This window comes from Myotis nattereri (genome assembly GCF_964212035.1).
Source record: "Myotis nattereri genome assembly, chromosome: 1".
NCBI lineage: Eukaryota > Metazoa > Chordata > Mammalia > Chiroptera > Vespertilionidae > Myotis > Myotis nattereri.
This window is the reverse complement of record NC_138075.1, coordinates 182,206,810-182,229,993: the sequence shown is the minus strand read 5'-3', so window position 1 is coordinate 182,229,993 and position 23,184 is coordinate 182,206,810. Positions and strand designations below refer to the sequence as shown.

The following is a 23,184-nucleotide window of genomic DNA, read 5'->3' as shown; positions in this document are numbered from 1 at the left end:
CATTTTTCCTTGCCCATTTTGTGGCATGTGCGAAGGAAGTTGGGTGAAGATATTAAAACACTGGCCGCTCCAGCAGGTCGGCTTGGCAGAGTTCTCCCTCACTGTACTTCCACATTTCTGGGCTTGATGAAAAGTGACCCTGATCCCGGGTGTGGTGAGAGCTAGATGAAGCATTGTCTCATTGTGGGACCAGAGAAAGCAGCTGGCTTGGAGCGTTAGGTGACATTCCACTCGCTCACCTACACCACAGTGGTCACCAAAACAAGCAAATTCCTTCTTTTGTTTGCTTTGTTTTTCTGGTTGTGATAGTGGTGGTTCCTTTGTTGGAAAAGGTTTGGGTTGTGATTGGTTTTAATGCCTGAAAGTAAGAAGTTTCCTGCTCCCAGAAAACCAATTCCCTCTTGGTGGAGAGAATTAGTTAAAGAAAGGGGAAGAACTCTAATTTTTTTAAATCACTATTACTAACCAAGTACTTCTCGAGGTGTTTGACATATGTTAGCTCATTTCACCTGCACAAGAACCCAGTGAGACAGCTTTCACTGTCCCTATTTTATAGGTAAGAGGTAACTAGGTTACTGAAGGTACCTGAGCGGATTGATAGGTGGAAGAGACAGAAAAGTGTCTAGATGTCCTGGTTTCACTTTACCTGCATTTCCTTGACCTGCTAAGCCCTAGGCCTACACATTTTACTTTTTTAAAAATATATTTTTTTATTGATTTCAGAGAGGAAGGAAGAGGAAGAGAGAGAGAGAGAGAGAGAGAGAGAGACATCAATGATGAGAGAGAATCATTAATCAGCTGCCTTCTGAATGCCCCCTACTGGGGATCAAGCCCACAACCCAGGCAAGTGCCCTGAACTCCTGGTTCATAGGTCGATGTTCAACCACTGAGCCGTACCGGCCAGGCACATTTTACTTTTTAAAAAGTATTTCTTCATTAATCAGATTTTGGCTGCCTTACTTGCCAACTAAATATTATAACATCTGAGACTGTTCAAGTTGCCTGGAAATTTAGGAGTCATTAGATCAAGCCACACTATTTTTAAGGGTGAAAAGTTAGCTGATCTTCTCATCACGGCACAGATAGTCTCTTACAGGATCCTTCACTCCTGCATCCATTCATTCCTCAGACTTGACTGAGTGAGCCCTCACATAGGAGAGCCATAGGAGAGCGGCAGCTCCTCCCAGCCACAAAAACACAGCCATGGGTGTGGTCCTACCACGTCCCCAGATCCAAGTGACTGTCCGTGTGCTGGGCTGCCTGTTTTCTCTTCAGAGCCATCTAACTGGTTGTTTCTCTGGTGGCCAGTGATACAGAGTGGCTCAGAGGATGGGTGCCAGAGTCGGATCAGTCTGGGGTCAGGTTCCAGGGCTGTCCTTCTCATGGGGCAAATTACTTAACCTCACTGGAGATTCAGTTTTCTCATCTTTAACATGGTAACAACAGATGCTCCTGATGTTGCTTACTACATTGTTATTGGCCAACTCCAGGCCCATTCCTTGTGGCTCAAGATTTGAGTAAAGCAAGCAGTCATCCCAGACATGACGGCTGAGTTCAAACAGATGGGCAGGAAGGCTCAGAACACTAGGCCATTCCATGAGTCCAGAGAGTGTTGAGGGTTTTGAACTCACTTTGACATTGGAACCCGAAGCCCAACTTTATTTATTTATTTTTTTTTTAACATTTTTTTTTTAATTAAATCTTTATTGTTCAGATTATTACATTTGTTCCTCTTTTTTCCCCCCCATAACTCCCCTCCTCCCAGTTCCCGCCCCACCCTCCGCCCTCACTCCCCACCCACTGTCCTCATCCATAGGTGCACGATTTTTGTCCAGTCTCTTCCCGCATCTCCCACACCCCTTTCCCCCCCAAGAATAGTCAGTCCATTCCCTTTCTATGTCCCTGATTCCATTATAATCAACAGTTCATTCTGTTCATCGGATTATTTATTCACTTGATTCTTAGATTCACTTGTTGATAGATGCACATTTGTTGTTCATAATTTGTATCTTTACCTTTTTCTTCCTCTTCCTCTTCTTAAAGGATACCTTTCAGCATTTCATATAATCCTGGTTTGGTGGTGATGAACTCCTTTAGCTTTTCCTTATCTGTGAAGCTCTTTATCTGACCTTCAATTCTGAATGATAGCTTTGCTGGATAAAGTAATCTTGGTTGTAGGTTCTTGGTGTTCATCACTTTGAATATTTCTTGCCACTCCCTTCTGGCCTGCAAAGTTTCTGTTGAGAAATCAGCTGACAGTCGTATGGGTATTCCCTTGTAGGTAACTGAGTTTCTTTCTCTTGCTGTTTTTAAGATTCTCTCTTTATCTTTTGCTCTTGGCATTTTAATTATGATGTGTCTTGGTGTGGTCCTCTTTGGATTCCTTTTGTTTGGGGTTCTCCGCGCTTCTTGGACCTGTAAGTCCATTTCTTTCACCAGGTGAGGGAAGTTTTCTGTCATTATTTCTTCAAATAGGTTTTCAATATCTTGCTCTCTCTCATCTTCTGGCACCCCTATAATTCTGATGTTGGTACGCTTGAAGCTGTCCCAGAGGCTCCTTACACTATCCTCGCATTTTTGGATTCTTTTTTCATTTTGCTTTTCCGGTTGGGTGTTTTTTGCTTCCTCGCATTTCAAATCATTGACTTGATTCTTGCGCTCCTCTGTTCTGCTGTCGGGAGTCTGTATAATATTCTTTATTTCAGTCAGTGTATGCTTAATTTCTAGTTGGTTCCCCAATATAACATCGAGGGTCTCATTAGTTTTCTTGTAGGTCTCATTAAGTTTATCGGCGGCTTCTAAACAGTTCTTGAGAGACCTTAAAAGTGTGGTTCTGAACTCTATATCTTCCATTGACAATTTTGTCCTGTTTCTTTGTCTCCGCATTTTGTTATGCTTCCTTGATGCACCCCCTAGTGGTCTTTGTTCGTGGTCTTATAGTTAAATTTTGATTGTTGTAGCTAATTCCAGGGAGGGTTTGACCTCCAGGCCAAGTGGCTATGAGAATCAGCTGTGTCAGCAGTGAGAGAACTTCTGTCCTCTAGGGAGGTGCTAATCTGGCGTTTGCCTGAGGCTATCCGGCAAATGCCTGTGTGCAGGGCTTGGGCGGGGCGGTTCACACAGGATCAACAGGGTGGGCCGGAGAGAGCAGTCATGGCCGCTCTCAGTCCTGTCCCCAGGGGCTCTGCCTCTCTGAGTCCCAGCAATGGCTGCAAAGCTCGGAGAGAAAGCTGCACTCGCTCTGACCGAAGCCAGGCAGACCCGCTTCTCCCGTTTGAGTCTGGGTCCCTAAAGACTCGCCCGGATCTGGAGCTCAGAGTCTGCGACTCCCTCCCGATTGAAAACGCCAACCACGCCCTCCGCCGCCAGCCCGCTCCGCGCGCGCACTCCGCACCTCAGAATTTGACTTCAGCACTGCGCCTCCTCTGCGTGTCCGTATGCGTTTCTCTTTCCTCCTAGTTGTAGGACCTCCACTCAGCCAGCGTTCCAGTGGTTCTGGGTGATGTCCCTCTGTCTTTTAGTTTCACTTTTGAAGTAGTTGTTCAAAGCAGCAAACTCCGGCGTTAACCTATGCCGCCATCTTGGTTCTCTCCACCCACTCTGTCCCAACTTTAGAACACTGACATTTACCTGTTGAGGACTAGCAGAGGAATCCACGCTCCCGATGTGTTTTGACAGGACTCTGGTGACGGATTAACCTCTGAAGAGGGCCACCCTGTTTCCTGCTGTGAAAAGGGAGTCACACTGCCTCTGGTTATGCCTTCTAGTGGGTGGTGACATCAGATTTGTGTTACTTCTTTTCTCAGAACAGGAGACAGTCCTGGCCTTGTCATTTACAAATTGTGTGACCTTGAACCTCCCTTGCCTCAATTTCTTAATTTATAAAATGGAAATAATTTCTGCCTCAACAGGGCATTATGATATTTAATGAATAAAGTATAAGTACATAGTAGACGTTCAATATTTAATCATTATTAGTTATTCAAGATCCCCTATCCCTTCCCTCGATGAATTTACCACCATTAAGGGGCTGGTCCCAGCCTAACAGATACAGAACTGGACATGACAGGGCCCAGGAGCTCATGGAATTTAGGAATATTCACTCACATTGACCAAACTCACAGGAAATTGAAAGATATACACCAGAATGTCAATGCATTAACTCATTTTGAACAAGTATCAGTATACTTTATCTGCACAGGAAAGCTCACTAGGAAGTCAAACCATAAATTCATGGTGATCTCAGACTCAGCGCCCATGTGCTGGCATCTGCTCTGCCAGCCAGATGGCCTCGCTCCCCATTAGGGATGTGTCTGCCAGGCTCCCCAGCTGCTCACCCTGGCGAGTCAGGGCCCCTCTGGACTGCAAGGATCATGCTGCCAAGGGCTCCTCTCCAATCTCATTTCTTCTCTGCTTGTCCCCTCCAAATCCCCTTTCTGACTGACACATTCTTTCTTTAGATATGCTAATATGATCGATAAGGTTACTGAAGAGTCCTTGCACTCTCTGCTTCTGGGGTGGGAAGCATTTTGTCTCGAGGATGCCTTTTGAATATGTCTTATCTCATCCATTATGTATTGATTTTTATAGTTGAATGCTCCGAGTTTAGGAAAGGAGGCTGGCTTCACTTCTCACACTTATTTAGAGACACGGATTATGGACGGGCCTTGCTAGACATGGATGGACATTCCTCCCGACCTCTCAGAGAACTGGGGGAAAACCCTTTGCCCTGGGCTAACCTGGCATTGTGTTTAGTAGAGCTGTCCCTGTCCTGAGAAGTCTTACCTTTCTACCTTGGCTCATGTCATGTCCTGAGATTTTCATTTGCTTCTAGTTACTCATGACAGGTTGACTTGTGATGTTTCACTGATTAGTTTTCCTTCTTGTCCGAGTTGATCTCTCTACTTTAAAGGAAAGATTGAGGGGGCTTCTTGGAAACATAATTGTGGGTTCAGTTTCCTAGAGAAATCTTTTTTGTGATGGAAATGACACATCAGCAGCTCCGTCTGTACCTGCTTCTTTTTCTCTTAACATTAGTTTGGGGCCAGCTTCCACAGCCGTCATAAAAATGCCAGGAATGCGGGGCAGAGCAGTGGTGTTTATATAAGTTTTGAGGGTGTTTTACCCGGTGACCAAAAACAATCAAAAGTAGAAACACCTTCTTAAAAGGCTACAATGACAAGAGAAATGCAAAGTCTCAAGTGAGTTGTGGGTCAAAGACTTTAAAGACCTGCTGACCCATGAAGAAGGCAGAGTTTAGTGCTCTGGGTGGGAGGAGGGAGTATGGGTGATGTAGATGCTGCAAGAACAATGTGTCTGCCGCTGCTGGGTACACAGAGAGGGAAGATCTGTAGCTAGTGGCAGATAAATGGAGAAGAAATGAGAAAATAAGAAGTGGGCCGAAGAAAAACCTTCCTAAAGGAAAACAAACACCTCCCAGCTGAAGGAAAATCGCAGAAGGAAAACCTTCATGGAATGCAAGGACAGTACAAAGGGTGGAAATTCGGAAAGCAGACATGCACACAAATAGGAGCCAACAAGCCAAACCCTCCCTGAAATCAACAGAGGCTTCACTTGGCAGATATGTGCAAAATACATGTCTTAGAAACAGGGAACATTTAAAATGCAAACTAAACAAAGCAAAGGGTCTCCCAGCTTCAGTTAACATCCCTGGAGGTGATACAAGGTCTTTATAGTACAGGCAGCACTCACTGCTGTTTGCTGATAACTCAAATTTTAAATTTAAAAATTAGGAGGCTACAATTTCCCTTCAGAACAAGCTGTTGGGGTTAATTGCTGGGTATTCATCGAAACTCAGGTTTTTAACCAGAGTTGGAACTCAGATTTCTGTCTTGAATTGAATAATCAGAATGGCACTGTAACCAATGGATCTATAATCCCAATACTGAGAGCCTGCAATCCCCCTTTTTCTTGGCAAAGCCAAACCTCTCAACCTTCTGTATCAAGGTGCTATTTTTGCCAAATACTATCCTACTCCTGAGTTGTTTGTTTGTTTATCAGTGGTTTGTTGGTTTATGTGGCAAAGAAAAGTTTGGGGGTGTATTTCATGGTAGTTGTTTTGCGCTTGTTTTGGAAGGCTCATGGAAGCCACGTGAATGTCAGATTCATTCTTTCTGGGAGAGAGGGCCCAGGAGATGGCGATGCAGGATGTACACTCTGAAGGCATTAGGCAGTAGCTCTGTGACCCTGTGTCTTTTAATATCTCTAATTCTTACCTCATAGGAGCATGAGGATTAAATGAGAAATATGTGCATACAGTATAATAGCATGGCGATTTAAGCATGAACTGTCCTGGAAATAAAATGCATATTTGTTAAGCAGATGACCTCCTTTCAGAGGCCTTATCTCTAGAACATATATGATGGAGGGTCCCTGTCAATGGGATGACTATGGCAGAGAAATGGTTTTTCTGTGTGTAGGAAGCAGCATGCCCGATTCAGAACTGTGAGCAGAGGGTTGGGGGGAAAAGGGAGTCCTAATGGAATCTTAGTCCTTTTTCAAAATGGAATCTTACTCCTCTGTGGCTTAGTCCTCTATGGATACCTTCCCACCATCTCTGAAAATTTGATATCGCTTTTCTTCTTCCCATTCATTTATACTATGAGTTTATGTGTTGAAAGGGGACATTTATTTATTTATTTATTATTTTTACTGAATATGAGTGTGTGTGTGTTTGTGTGTGAGGAGTAGAAATAGATTGTGTTTTACTGAGGATAAAAGGGACTGGAGGGAAGTGGAGCTGAATTAATAAAAGACAATAAGCATGTGCCTAAAACCTGTGTGCTCCCAGGCTGTGTGACTTGCCCTGTGTAGGGGGACCAGAGTGAGAATTTAGGTCTTGTCACTTTCAACCTACAGCTCTGCCTGGAGGTAAAAAATGAGAGAACTGTATCCAACCATGTGTACTAGTGACCTGCCGAGGTCACGGTGCTAGTACCAACATGAGGCTCTTGGTCTCTGAGGACATAGGTCTTGGGGCCTCTTGGCACCTCAAGCAGTGAACTTTCCACTCCCCTGCCTTCTCCTCTAGAAATGCGTGTGATGCTTAAAAAACAAATAAACAAAAGGCAAAAACAAAACAAAATAAAAACCCCCAATACATTGACTTGTAATTCATCTAGGAAAACATGTTTAACGAAGAGGTGATTCCCGCTGACCATGAACTTCCTGCCAGAGTTCAGAGGCACTGCTTTGTGCACTGGCCTGTCTCAAGTTCTCCATCAACCTCTGGAAATAAAACTATCTGTTGCTTTACAGCTGCTTCCTCCTGCCTAACAAAAATGGTGATGAAATTAAGTTCACCACAGCCCTCGGGCCCACACTCCCCCGGAAAGACCATCCCACATTTCTAAGGGTTAGCAGAATAGTCCCTTTTATAAATGGGTGCGATGACGTTATTGGAACGGAATGGGATGGGTGGCTCGCACACTTGCTACCTCTGTGTCAGATTTCTGTGACTTTTTGCATCTACACTGAGTTGTGAGACTGTAACTCATTCAGGACTTGCAAGTCAGTGATCTTGAAAAAAGTATCTGGTAATGAGTAGAATGCTTTTTAAGGCCCTCTTAAAGAATACAAAATTAACTCAACTACTAGTAAAAAAAAAAAAAAAAAAAAAAAAGGATTGTGGAAATCACTCCCTTTTCCAACTCATGGTTACAGTTTAATAATAGAAAAGAATTTCTTGGAATATTAATCTACCCCCTCCCCACATCCTTCCTGCTATTTTGCCACCTCGCCTCCTCCGGCCCTAGCTGCCTGACTCTTTTCCCTTAAAAAGCATCTACAGTCTTAAAGCAACTGATTAACCACATGATGTCTCCTCTTAAAGAGTTTAAAACAGTTTAAATGCCAAAACCGGGTTGGCTCAGTGGATAGAGCATCGGCCTGTGGACTGAGGGGTCCCAGGTTCGATTCCGGTCAAGGGCATGTACCTGGGCTGCGGGCACATCCCCAGTGGGAGATGTGCAGGAGGCGGCTGATCGATGTTTCTCTCCCATCGATGTTTCTAACTCTCTATCTCTCTCCCTTCCTCTCTGTAAAAAATCAATAAAATATATTTAAAAAAAATAAAAATAAGAATAAACAGTTTAAATAATTCATTAAGAGCTTTAAAAAGTAAATCGAACAGAACTCCCCAGTTTTACAGCAACAAAGTTTGATGTGGGGTGGAGGGGGCCTTAAAATTTTCTGGAACATAAAAAGCATCTGTTTTTCCTGATAAATTGACAACCTCTAAGCCAGATCGTGCCAGTTCTCAGATGTGCATGTGGAAGAGAAATCCATATCATTTGGATTCCAACCTCACTCTCTTGTGTTCTGACCGTGACGTCATGGGCACAAGTCAATCTCTCTGAGACTAAGTTTCTTCTTAAAATGAAGAACAGTAATAATATCTTCCCTGCTGAGTTGCTATAAGGAAGAAAGAAGGTAATGTATATGAAAATGGTTCATTGTAATGAAAGATAAAATCGTCAGTCCAAATTTACCTGATTGCATTCTCCTAAGATTGTTCTAGTTAAGGCACTGATCTGACTGGTTTGTGAAAATGAGAACATACTGGTTGTAAAGTTTCTGATTATAACTTTTTTGCTAAGAGGAAATATAGGTTTAAAAGACAGACAGTACCACCTGGCCAGTGTGGCTCATTTGGTTGAGTGTTGTCCCATGCACCAAAAAGATCACCGGTTTGATTCCCAGTCAGGGCACATGCTCGGGTTGTGGGTTTGATCCCTGGTTGGGATGCATGCTCAGAGGCAACTGATCAATGTTTCTTTCTCTCTCTCTTTCTCCCTCTCCCTTTCTCTCTAAGATCAATAATAAACATAAAAACAGTACCAACTAGGCCCAAGTTCAGAATGGGGATTTTTTTTTTAAAAAAGATCAAGTTCTTTGGACATCTTAAGTAGAAAGCTCTCATTCTGAAACAAATCAGAGATCATTGGTGCGAAGCTGAGTGACAGAAAAGGACCCTCGGGCGGCAGAAAGGGGCTCTCTAGGCAGCTATCTTTCCTTTTCTAGGCCATCTTTGTCCCATTAAATTAAAGGATTATATTCTTTAGGCAGCACAACATGCGGCCTTTGGGAAAAGTATGATGTCAAAAGATAACTCTCAAGTGGGCAGGCAGTAGGAGTTGGGGACAAAGAGGAAAGGAGCAATCACAGTTTACAAATAGGCAATAGTAAAACTGTTCTTTTCTTTAAAAAAAAAATTTGCTGACTTCAGAGAGGAAGGGAGCGGGAGAGAGAGACAGAAACATCAATGATGAGCGAGAACCACTGACCAGCTGCCTCCCCCCACACTGGGGACCAAGCCGCAACCCAGGCATGCGCCCTTGACCGGAATCAAACGTGGGACCCTTCGGTCCACAGGCCAGTGCTCTTTCCTCTGAGCCAAAGCAGCTCGGGCTAAAACTGTTATTGACACCCTAGGCCCTCACCTCTGTACAACACACATGGCCTCCTCCACCTCACCTGGACCCAGGAGCCCAATGAGAAAGATTCTTTCCTATGTCTTTCCGAGAGTTGCCTGTGTCAAGAAATTAAAAAGGGCCCCGTGCTGTCCTCTGTGGCCCAGTCCTCTATGGGTGGGCAGGCAGGGGGTGGGTCACCCTGGCGCCTTCTGAGGAGAGCTGGGAGCTCTGGCGGCTGTCAATGGCGGCAGTAGGTTCTGCTGGGAGCCTCCTGTGTCTTGCACGCTACCTCCCACCTCCATGTGCCCCCCAGCACTTGGGATGACCGTCTCATCCCCTCTGGTTCCCACCATTACTTCGTGTGTCCTTTTGTTCTTCGGCTCTTTGCATTTCTTAATTGGAGCAAAGGACCAGCAAATACCTGGGGCATGAATGCAGATCCCAAACGGCAGTACAGTTTGCATTGCATCTTAGGACCCAGGATCAGGCTTCCCCAGAGGGGAAACCGGTATAACTGAGAACTGTGGTAACTTAGCCTTTGAACATTTTTTTCCACTTGAGCAAGTGGTTGAGAGGAGGGGAAGGAGGCAGCTGCGGTGGCCTCCTACCCCCAGAAACTTTTCCAAGGGGGCCTGGCATCATGGGAATTTGCTCAGTATGCTTTGAGGAGGTATTTCAATCCTGCTGGGACCATACCAGAGCAGTTTTTGGCTTCCCTGGAGTCCTGGGTTTGAATGTCACTGTCTAGAAGTATAGTATTTGATTTCCTAACCAGTTGTTCCTTCCCATGGAAAATTCATCTGACACATTATTGGGTTTCCTGAGAGGTATGCAATAAGACTCCCTTACTGTAATGAGAAAAGGGACTTTTTTTTTTTTTTTTTTTTTTTGCTGGAGCATATAATGATAACTGCTATTTTCACTCACTGGGTTACATATGCTCACTGGCTGTGCACTGAACACTAGCCACATACAAAGGAATGCTGTATTGTTCCCCAGCGAAGGGGGTTGATGATAAACGACCTGGTTTCATTCCTGGGATAACATGGTTTTACAGCAGAAGAAGGTATTCCAAGCAGGACTCACCACTCCATGCCCAGCAGTGAAAGAATGGCATGCAGGTATCTGTCTGAGCCTCAGGAGCTGAAGTCTGAGCTCTGAGATCACACAAGAGTTATGGTGGAATCCTCCCCCTTTGCCCCCATTCTAAATGTGAGGCATCAGCTAAAACTAACATGTTTGCATGATTCTGGTTTCGAATATGAACCACATATCTGTCATCCTGCATTCTTGAATCAAAATGGTTTAAAGCTGCCCCCTTTCAAACTCGGCTGCATGTTGGAATTACATTGGGGGTTAATAAAAACACACTAACAGGTGCCCCCAGAATTCTAATTCAGTTCCAGCCCCCCAAATTCTAATTTAGTTGGTATAAAAGTGTAGCCTGGCATTGGACAGTTTCAAAAGCTGCCCAGGGGATTCTAATGTGCAGTAAAATTTGAGAACCACGGGTTAAAGCTGTAAAGTGAAGTGATAAAGGGAAACAGGGAGTAGGTAGAGAGACGAAGAGGTAGCAGAAAGGCACACAGAGTGGAAGGCGATTTAAGGAAAGTAGTAGGAGAAACAAGAAAGCCAACAGAGAGGGAAGGAGTACAACAAAGCCTTGTTCTAGTGGGGGACCAAGTGCCAAAGCAAAGACCCCCGCTGCTGAGTTTCAGGGCTGTCTGGGACCCAGAGAGGGCTGCCCGCAAGGGCGAGGCTGGCCCCTGCCCTTGCATTTCTGTGAGTTGTGTTTCTCATTACTGCTGTATGGAGGTGTGATCTTTTTAACCTCATTAAGTGATGTTACTACTGGGAAATGGGAATGGCAGGGGAGGGGTTGTTGGTGGGCCGTGCGGAGGCCTGTGACCTGAGCCGTTACCAGGGAGTTCATTTTTACCAGCAGGTTTTGGGGCTGCCAGCCATTGGAGGGGCTAAAACCATACCCATCTTACTGCAATTAGTTGCCACGTTCACCTCACATGTCATTTCCAGAGGGTACCCCTATGAAACATACCATGAAAGAAAGATGGCTCAATGCCATTGAACTAGTTCAATCTGACGGGACATAACATGAAGACAATGTCAAGAGGTACTAGCGTGGAATAAGCATGTGAGCATCTATTTAGCTTATGAAATATTCATGTACTTTGCAATTTTTCCACTCCCCCCTTATTCTGCTGTCATTCCCCAATTTAAAAAATCTTTTTAAAATGTTTTTATTGACTTAGAGAAAGAGGAAGGGAAAGGGAGAGATAAATGGAAACATTGGTGAGAGAGAAACATCTATCGGCTGCCTCCTGTACACCCCATACTACTGAGGATCAAGCCCACAACCCAGGCATGTACCCTGACCGGGAATTGAACCGGCAACCTCTTGGTGCATGAGTGGACACTCAACCACTGAGCCACACTGGCCGGGCATCAGTCCCCAATTTTAAAAAGCACACATTGGAGAGCCTTAGCACAAGTGGATTGAGGGGTAGAGAAATGGTGCCCAGAATCCTTCATGGGAAATCAGAGCTTTGAAGGTCCTGTTCTGGATGATTCCACTGTTTTACTTTCCTTTTGGATTATATGTTTTTATGTCTTAATTATGACTGCCCCAAGATCACAGGTGTCTTAATAAGGTGCTGGGGACGAGGCTTGAAGTATAGGGTTGGGAGCATTAAGAACCCTCCACAGGTACCTAGTCTTCAAAAGACGGAGAGACCCCTGGGTCCTTCTGACTTCAGATTACCCCCATGGTGTTCTTCCCTTTGACGGTTGCTAATTAAAGTGCCGACCTCAAATATGCCTTCATTACCACCTGCCTCCTCACGGATCTTTTGTTTCTGGGACCCTAGCAAGTGGCAGTTTGCAAGAGCCTAGTTAGTCCTTGGGAAAATTACACCTGCAAGGCCAGCTCTTTGTGGCTTCGCCTCTGCCACTCAAATGTTTGCTCAACTGCCTCTCTGGTCTGAGGCTCATGTCCCTGTCTCTCCACCAGCTGCGGGACTGCTTTGTACAGTTTATCAGCATGTTTGAAAAATGCAATTTTTCCACTCCCCCCTTAATCTGCTGTCAAACGCCCGGCTGATGCCGTCTTTTGTTTAGTGGGTGGGAGGCGTCAAGTCATCCTCAGGATGGTTGCTTGGCGAGTGTGTTTACTGTTTGTGCAGAAAGGTGGCTGGGTTGTTCTTCATGAAGATTGTGATTCTTTCTACGGAGGTTTGGAAAGGATTCTTTGGAATGTTTCTTTACAGGTGTCGCTTAGGAATCAGCCATTGTCACCTACTGATTGTAAATAAGCAGGACCCACAAGCCCTAGGCACCGCATTGTCGGGGAGTGAGGTATTTTCATAACCTTTTGTCCTTCACCCTTATCTATAACTTGAGCAAACACCGAAAAAGGATGACTGTTTTTTCACTCGTGGTTGCACGTTACTTTTTTAATTACTTTTTTTTTTATTAATTATACCCTTTTGTCTTGCTCCCTCACTTCCTTTGGGCATTTGCTCAAATGTCAGCCTTCCCTGCACAGTCCGTTAAAAATTGCGGCCCCTTCCTGTCATATTCCCAGCATGCCTTGATTTTTATTTTTCACCTGGGAGACATATACTCACAAAGTTATTCACTGTCTCCTCATTAGAATATAAATGCCTAGATTTTGTTCAGAGTGGTGTCCCCAGTGCCTGGAATGGAATGACCACCTAATATGCGCTCAATGAATGCTTGTGAAATGAAAACAAAAATATACCCTCTATCCGCAGTGTGGCCTGGTGGTTAGGAGCATCGGTTCCGAGCCAGGTTGCCTGACTTTGAATCCCAGCTTTATCATGTACTACTCCAGCACCTTAACCGCTGTAATATTTCATCATCCGGAAAGTGGGTACAATAGCAACATCTCCCTCACTGGTGTAGTAAGTTGCTGTAGAAATCTTGGCTGTTAAGAATTACATCATTAGACAGAGTTAGTCCCTTTTCCTGCATTAAATTTCATTGGAGCGGGCGGGCTGGGCTCATCCTCACTGCCCTCCCTGTTCCCTTTGGTCAGGAGTCTCATCACTAAGCTGACCACGCCTTTCACCTGTACCCTGCAGCCTAGAAAAATCGTGCAAGCCTCCCTGGGACAAGGGCCTTTGCAGTCACCTTGTCACATGGAGGCGTCCAATAGCATCCCCGCCCCTCCAGCACAGTGCTGTGCAGTGGTGAGGGGCACTGGCTTCGAATCCCACAGAACTTAGTTTGCAGCCCTGACCCTCACTGTGAGGTCTGGGCCAGCTGACTTCACCTCTCATTTTTTCTTTTCTTTTCTTTTCTTTTCTTTTCTTTTCTTTTCTTTTCTTTTCTTTTCTTTTCTTTTCTTTTCTTTTCTCACTCTTTCTGTGAGTGAGAGAGCAAGAGTCGAGGTCAGTGGTCGGCAAACTCATTAGTCAACAGAGCCAAATATCAACAGTACGATTGAAATTTCTTTTGGGAGCCACATGTTTTAAACTTAAACTATATAGGTAGGTACATTGTTATTAACTTAATTAGGGTATTCCTAAGGCTTAGGAAGAGCCACACTCAAGGGGCCAAAGAGCCGCATGCGGCTCGCGAGCCGCAGTTTGCGGACCACGGGTCTAGGTGGATGGGGCTTGTTTCCTGCCAGTGAAAGTCACACCCAAACTGGACAGAGATCAAATTTGTCAGGGGGAGCGGGGAGGAAGGTGATGCTAATGACTGTAGCTGTAAAACAGCTTTTGTATGGGGTGGGGGGTCAGAGGTCACGGGCAAAGCCTCTCTACTGACCCCCAGAGGGGTCACTCTGGAGAAGCTGCTGCCTGCTTTGTAAAAGTTAAGGCGCCCAGAGGTTGAAGGACTTAGCCTTAGGTCACAGGACTAGAAACGGAATTAGGAAGAGGAGCCAGGTTTTCATGGCAGGTCAATATGTCCCGGCAGCCAGGACCACTCCCCTTTGCTTTAAGCTGTGCCTTTCTCATTGATGGCAGGAACAGGTTATTTGGTGTATATGTGTTTTATTTGATTCTCCTTTCTAACTCTTCAACATCTTTCATGTTTTCCTATAACAGGTTTTCCTCAAAGTGTGCACTTTAGACAGCTTGTGTCAAAATCAGCAGTGGTGCCTGCTTTAGGTGCAAATCTCTATACTCTTTGCTAAATGTAAATCGGACTGTCTAGTCACGCAGTGGTTCTCAACCTGCGGGTCGTGACCCCTTTGGCGGTCGAACGACCCTTTCACAGGGGTCTCCTAAGACCATCCTGCATATCAGATATTTACATTACGATTCATAACAGTAGCAACATTACAGTTATGAAGTAGCAACGAAAATAATTTTATGGCTGGGTCACAACATGAGGAACTGTATTTAAAGGGCCAGAAGGTTGAGAACCACTGGGTGGAAGCCTGCTTTTTAACAAACTTGCCAAGTGATTCTACCTCCCACTGAGGCAGGCAGTGAGCAGCACTCAATGTTCCAGCTTCCTCTGGCTGGGGGAGGTCCTTCCTACACATCTCACCTGGTCGCCTTGCCCCACAGAAGACCCAAAAGCATGGATCCACGTCAGCCTGAGCAGCTCCATGGTTATCCCTCGAAAGGAAAGGGTAGCTGTGTGCCTCTTGGCCATGATGCAGAAGTAAAATTCAGAATTCAGATTTTCAACTTCACATCAAGATCAGGAATGGTTCCTATCTTCTCTGAACTCCTTCACAAATGTGTTGGAACACAACCCAAATGCACAGAAATGTTCAAAAATAGCAATAGTATGAGGCCGGCCTACTTTCCAAGGGCATAGCCGCTTGCGGCAGTTTCTAAAAATAGACCTTTCTGATACAGGTCACTAAGCAGGAACGGCCTCCCGTGTCACTCTGTTTACAGTTTCCCATCTGACACCTTCAGAGCAGCCGTGCTGCCTGGAGGAGGCTGGGGACCCACGTCGGTCTGGGGGGCTTCCTGGGAAAGTGCAGCCTGGGCTGCAGCCCAAGAAGGGGGACGTTCAGCAGCATCCTGGCCGAGACCCGCCGTGTTTGGATGAAGGGCCCTTTCCACCTTTGTGTCATGATTCCTTGGCCGTGTTCCATCACTGTCTCAAAGTCAGGGGCAGAGGTCAAAAACTCCAAGTCCTGCCACGAGACATTAATGAACAGAAAAATAAGCTCATGTTCAGGAATGCGCGACCCGCGCTGCTTTGTTTGTTTAGGCTATCTTGCATTCTTTCCCCTTTGCAAACGCGTGAGTTGACAAGGCATCCTATCGTTGCAAATGTCATTTTGACACCTTCCCATAAAATGTACAGGAAAGGCTCCCTTCTCTGATATTTTTGGAATAGCCCTATAATAGTGAGAGTTCTTGTCTTCCTGTGTAGTAATTCATGGATATATACCACTTTCCTGGCCCCTAAATGCAGATGACGTGGTGGTATGAGAATTAAAATTTCTTGGGATTAAAATTCTGAAATTAAGCAAATGGGATAAAAGAATGGGGACACTTGGAATTGAATACAAATGAGGTGATTAAACTGGACCAACAGGCTTTCACATCCATAAGATTCATAGTCAGTTCTGAAGAACTGGCTTATTTTGGATCAAATGTAGAATATTATATCTAGGAATCCATTTTTAAAAAAATTTTTTTTATTGATTTTTAGAAAGAGGGGAAAGGGAAGGAGAGAAAGAAACATTGATGTAAGAGAGATACATCGATCGACTGCCTCATACATACCCCCTACCAGGATCGAGCCTACAACCTGGGTATGTGCCCTGACCGGGAATCGAACCAGCAACCTTTCGGTGCACGGACAATGCCCAACCAACTGAGCCACACCAGCCAGGCCTAGGAATCAATTGTGATTTATGAGTTAGCTTGTCAACATTAATAAATAATCCGAGTAAGCGCTCACCTTTGTTAGCTTTGAGTGTTCTATGCATTTCTTTCTCTCATTTAATTCTCACAACAACCCCATAAAATAGGTATGAGTATTACTCTATTTTAAAGAAGAGGAAACAGACTTTCAATAAGGCAACCTGGCCAAGGGGACAGACACCTCTAAGAAGTGTGGATTTGAACTCCCATCTAACTGACACAAAAGCCCACGCTTTGAGGAGCGGGTTTTCTGTGATTGCTCAAACCCCTGAGCCAGCGTGGGCCCTTCAGCCTCCGGGCGACCACAGTTTGGATTCTGCCAATGCTTTTATTTATTTTGCTTTCAAAACAGTACACACTGGTGCCTTTTGTTTCCCCAGCAGTGTTGATTCAAATTCCCTTAAATAAATTAACCTTCCCCTCTTGTCTAACTCATTTGATGGGAGCAAGTCCACCTGCCAGTAAAAATAGTAACAGGAGAAACAACACAGCAAGAAGAGAGAAGCCACAGAGGGTTGTATGGTTATTAGAATGTGCGTACAGGTGCATCATTTTTCTGCTCTCCCCCAAAACAAAACAAAAAGAGCCCCAAAGCTTGATTCTAATCAATCACAGTGTGTTCTGTAATTTTTAAATAGTTGATATACCTGATTAGTATGGAAATGTGGGAACATTCATTGTTTTTTGTAAGAGGACTTTGGAGATTTTTATCGCTTCTCTTCCAAATATTAAATGTTTGATAATGGTGCTAAGTTTAAGTGCTAGACCTGTGGGTACTAGCTCATAGCCCTGGAAGACTCTGTCCATTACAGGAAGGGCTGGGCTGGAGTCTGATCCAACTTCTGAAGGAGATGAGATATGTCTTTGTGCTCTGGTCTTGCCAGCACCTAATGAAGGCCCCAGGCTTTATCCCATTAGTACCCACTGCTCCCTGCACACCCCACCCATTCTGTCTCAACTCTAACCTCTTCTAGGAATTGTTCCTCTACACCTGTCTCTTTTCTGGTTCCTCATTCAAACTTGCCTTTCAGTTTCTTGCTCCCTTTGAACCTTGTTGAGCTCTAAAGACATAGCTAAGAATAGCTGAAAGTCTTTGAGGACCATACAATCTTGCATTGATATAAAATGGCAGTAATAAAGCTATTATTCATATTTTTTAAAGCAATTTGAAGGTTAGCAGGATCTTAACATAAAGGAATGTCTTCCCAATGGTGTTACCCCTGTGACAAATTGGTTGGAGCTATCTGTGGACAAATAAATAAGTGGGTCTTGTCATTAAAAGCCTTCAAGTCAGAAGATGACCTCAACCTCTTAAGGCTGACCTTGGCTCCTCCCTGTACAGTCAGCGGGGAGTCTGAGTGGCCAGTGATGATGGGCCCTGAGGTGGGGTTGGAGAATCTATAAGATGTCCCGAAAGAAAAGTGAACATGCTCATTTCACACTTTTGGAAATCATCTTACAGGTGTATGTTGGTCATTCAAATGTGACTGTCCAGGCCTTGAATATAGTGAAAAGAAACTGATGGGTATGTTTCAGGTACGGAGGCTTTTATCCCAGCCTAGTTTTCCTGTGCCACCCGACTGTTTCTGAGAGATTAACACAAGCTTGAAGCCCAGTATGCACAAATTGGAGTTTAGCTTTGTCAATTGCTCTCCATTGGCACAACAATGAGACTGTATTGTGGCTGAGATTTGTGGGCTGAAGTAGGCAGTGTGCTGAAGGGACACTCTGGTAACCTATCACCCCATGTAAACGTGCACAGAAGGTCATGTGCAGGGTTGCCAGATTTAGCAAATCAAAATACAAGATGCCCAGTTTATATTTGGATTTCAGATAAACAACAACTAATTTTTAGTAAATGCCCCTGATTTTATCCAACAATTCTAGTCACATAACAATTTATATGTACAGAAGAAAAAAAGTGAATTCTTTATTCTGCCTAAATGTAATCTGGTCTTCCCCATAAACCCATACTTGCTGGTCAGCAAGGAAACAGACTTTAGTCGTAGCCAAGTTAAAAGCTAGCCTGGCCTCATTGTTGAATAGTACCTGGAGGTGACGCTTATTCTTTCTAACATAAAATGCTCCCTTCTCACATGTGAACTTTCATCTCTACTGCCCAGCTGCTTTGCCAAAAGAGTGTCTGGGGTTTGGGGCAGGGCTGAGTGCAGGTCTTAGGGCACGGTGTCCCCTGGTCTCCAGGCTCTGCCTGTGGTCTTCCCTGTCACCTCTGACCTCCACCGCTGAATTCTGCAGCTGTCAAATTCACAGTCACCTCTGGCCTGGGTGATGCCCTGGGGCAGTGGTCCGCAAACTCATTAGTCAACAGAGCCAAATATCAACAGTACTTCTTCAAAATAGACTCGCCCAGGCCGAAAACCGACTTCAGCGCATGGGCCACGAAGTTTCAATCGCACTGTAAGCACCCGCATGTGGTATTTTGTGGAAGAGCCACACTCAAGGGGCCAAAGAGCTGCATGTGGCTCGCAAGCCGCAGTTTGCCGACCACTGCCCTGGGGGATCCCTGGCAACCTCCCAACGGCAGACACACACATTAGATTCAGACGCCTTAGTGTCTGCTAAGTTCTCCACCCCAGTAACTCCTGGCCAGTGTTCACCTCAGGATCATCTCACCCAATCATAGCTGCCTCATCCCAAGTCTATTGGCTGGCATCTGTTATCTGTCTGAATTGATCTGGGCCGGGTCCTCCCCAGTGTGAGATTCTTCGCAGTGGTTCTCAACCTTCCCAGTGCCGCGACCCTTTAATACAGTTCCTCATGTCGTGGTGACCCCCAACCATAAAATTATTTTCGTTGCTACTTCATAACTGTAATTTTGCTACTGTTATGAATCGTAATGTAAATATCTGATATGCAGGATGTATTTTCATTGTTGGCGACCCACAGGTTGAGAATTGCTGTTAGTCTCAATGGAGCAAACAGAGCCAAGATTCCCCAACGCCCTGGACATTCCCTCACTTACCTCACTCATGCACTCTTCTGCCTGAAGCCAGAGAGATGAAATCAGAACTTGCCATCATCTTTCCCTCATTTCCACAATACTCTGGAATGGGAAGGGCTGGACTTTCTCGCCATTTTCTTACTTTGCTCTATGCTTCTGTTCTGTAACTGCAAGCCTCCTATCGTAGGTGGGAGGGGCATCTTCTTTGCACTACGGGGGAAAAATGTGGTGATTGGAATCCTAGAGGCTTAACACTGGATACGTTGCATTGGTTCTCAAAAGTGTGGTCACTGACCAGAAATGTGTATGAAATGCAGATTCCCAGGTCCTCCTCTAGAACTACTGAATCAGAAATGGGTTTGGGACTAGCAATCAGTGGTTTACCAAGCTTTCCAGGTGATTCTGATGTACCCTTAAGAACCCCAGCTTTAAAGATTTCAGCAAATTCTTTTATTCCCTCTTATAAGTTCTAAGCCTAAAGTCTTATTAAATAGACCAAATACTGCCCAATCAATCTAGTTGATTAATATTGCTAGATCAACTTGAAACATGTTTTGGTTTAAAAAAAAAAAAAGGAATGTGCAGCCTTAAAAAAAGGAAGAAAATTTTGACACATGATCCAACATGAGTGAACATTGAGGATGTTATGCTAAGTGAAATAAGCCAGTCTCAAAAAACAAACACTGCATAGATCCACAGGTGTGACGTACCTAAAGTAGTCAATTTCATCGATACGGAAAGTAGAATGATGGTGGCCAAAGCCTGGGGGAACCGATGACTGGGGAGTTATTGTTTAAAGGGTACAGAGTTTCAGTTTTGTAAGATGAGAGGAGTTCTGGAGATGGGTGGTGGTGATGTTTGCACCACAATGTGAATGTACTTAATGTTACTGAACTGCACAATTAAAAATGGTTAAGGTGCTACATTTTATTATGTGTATTTTACCACAATTAAAAAAATTAATTAAAAATAAAAGAAGGAATTTGGTAGCTAAGCAAAGATTAAAGTACTGAGTTAAAAATGGCTTAAGTTCTTAAGCAACAGGTATTGATTCGAGGAAAGGTCACATGGCTAACTCGCCTGTTTATCTGTGGAACATAATCCTGGATGTTAGAGTTCAGGTCTAAACTTTGAAACAGGTGCTTCTAGTAAGTCTGGGTACTTCACTAGATCGTGGTTGAGTTTCTGAGCTACCTGAAGTGTAAAAAGAAGATACAAATAGATCTGGCTCTAGAACTCCAATAGGATAGTTGGTCTTCGTGTGACTATTGAGATAAAAGGTATTATGGAGTTTTTGCATATCTCAGACTAAAAGGCCTTCAGCATAAATGAATTGCTAGTGGCCTGTATCCTTCTACATAAAACGTATTGGCAAGCCATCAGCTTTCCCCCATCTGCTGAAAGAATGAGCCACCAGGGAGGGCCTGGCAGTGTACTCTGTCCATTGGCTTGAATAGGAGGTCGCCTAGTGCCTTTACTGCTCTACTCTGCCAATCATTGGGTATATAAGCCCATCCTCCCCAGAGGCAGCAATGAGGCGAAGGTGTTGGCAGATGGTGGCAGATGTTACTGGCAGCTTTATACCCCCTCTACCTCCCAATAATAAGCATTGATTGCTCACCCAATAAAATAATATTCTTAATATGAACAGTTCACGTGTTCTCAATTTTTTAAAGAATGAATAAAAGCATCTCTAGAAAACCCCTCCGGTCCAAGTGAAAACAGTGAATTTACTATGCAGAACACAGCTTCAAGACAAGTTCCTGCAGCTCCTTCACAATCCACTTGCCACCAGGAAGCCCTCTTACAGGAAATTCTGTCCCACTGTTCTAATCCCATTTCCAGGCTGCACAAATTTCCTGGGAGAGAGGAAATGGTTTTTTTTTATTATACACCATTTTGCAAAATATTTAGTTCTGTAATCAGCATGGAAAATGTTGAGGACTACATGTTTGAAATACTGATTTTTCTGGAAAAGCCATATGTTGTCAAGTGGCTATAGAAGCATTTTTTTTTCTTTTTTGCTGTTTTTCTTTTTTTCAATTTTAGTTGACATACAATATTATATTAGTTTCAGGTGTATAGTATAGTGACTAGACATTTATATAACTTATGAAGTGATCACCCAGATAAATCTAATACCCATCGGACACCATACCTAGTTATTATAATACTAGTATTAATAACTATATCCCCTACGCTGTACTTTGCATCCCCAAAGAAGGATCTTTGAACACCCAAATCTGCCTCCTGTCTCAAAACTCTATTTGTACAAGACAATGTTCTCATAAGCCCAAGAGAAAAGATAGCAAGGTATTTATTTTAATTTTGTTCATTAAGTTGTTTTAAAAATAAAAGTACGTAGCCCAGCCAGTGTTGCTCAGTGGTTGGGCATCTACCCATGAACCAGAAGGTCATGGTTCTATTCTTCATCAGGGCACATGCCCCGGTTGCAGGCTTGCTCCCCAGTAGAGGGCGTGCAGGAGGCAGCTGATTGATGCTTCTCATCATTGATGTTTCTTTCCCTCTCCCTTCTTCTCTCTGAAATCAATAAAAATGTATTTTTTAAAAGTTAAAAATAAAAGTACCTAGATAATAAACATCAGTTTCCAATACCTCTTTCTTTTTTCTTTTTTTTTTTTTAATATATTTTATTGATTTTTCACAGAGAGGAAGGGAGAGAGACAGAGAGCTAGAAACATCGATGAGAGAGAAACATCGATCAGCTGCCTCCTGCACATCTCCCACTGGGGACGCGCCCGCAACCCAGGTACATGCCCCCGACCGGAATCGAACCTGGGACCCTTCAGTCTGCAGGCCGAGGCTCCATCCACTGAGCCAAACCGGTCTCGGCTCCAATACCTCTTTCAATACCTTTCCATACCACCACCAATCCTTATAATGTGAAGTGTGAACTCCTAGTCAGACTCCAAATTGAATAAGGTTGATTGTGCTCCTGGTTAAGAAATGAAGTTTGTTATATTCTTGTGGAAGAGTTAAGAAAACATGCCATTTACTAACTTTATGGGGAGGCCGTATAGTCCAGTAGAAAAGTCCCTGGGCTTTGTAAATGGCCTTGCCTTGAACCTCGACTTCTCATGTATTGGCTGTGGAGGTAGCTGCATAACCTGCCGCAGATCCAGTTTTCTTTAGCTGTACAGTTGGAATACATTCTATCTAAATTTGTATCTCAGTGGGTTGTTTAATGCTTAAGTGAGATACTCTACGTAGAGTGGCAAGTACATCTTGGCCTATGGTAGTCACACTAGTCACACGGGAAATTATAGTTACCAGACAGAATAGGTGTGTGAGAGCAACAAGTAACAGAAGGGGCAGAGGCAGTTGGCTAAGTCTGTGGGCTCCATCTTTTGTTGGGTTTACCATGACTCTCTTCAGTTGTATCCTTGCTTAGTGAAGCCCAGTTTTATTTCTTTCAGACCTGAAGCAATGAGATCTGTCATCAATTTCTTGAGATTCAGATTTGAATTAGGCGACAACTGGCAAAGCTAATTGATGTGGAGGTCAAAGTGGGGGTGGGGAGTGTGGCATAGGCTGGAAACATCAGGAAGGAACCTTAGCGGATGCTGAAAATAGTCTATATATTTTTTACTGTTTACATAAGATTGGTGCACTTTACACACTATGTGTGTATTGCACCTTAATACCAAAAAAAAGGAAAAAATTAAAAATAAATTGAACTACATGTACGTAAGAATACAAAGGTCTCCACATATCAAATCCACTATTAGGTGAAGGAATTAAGAAGTACAAATCGGCAGTTACAGCATAGTCATAGGATGTAAAACACAGCATACAGAATCCTATCTAATAATAGACAAACATGGTAATTAACCATACCTCCGACATGCTTCCCATGGGCTAATCAGGGCGATATGCAAATTAA

At 44.1% G+C, this 23,184-nt stretch overlaps 1 protein-coding gene across 2 annotated transcripts in view; it reads left to right on the top strand.

The window, feature by feature from the left end:
* The window catches only part of SHROOM3 (shroom family member 3), a gene marked incomplete at its 5' end in the record, with an annotated part of 281,625 nt that overhangs the window by 82,713 nt on the left and 175,728 nt on the right, over nucleotides 1-23,184 (top strand). The gene's annotated exons all lie outside the window — the stretch shown is intronic.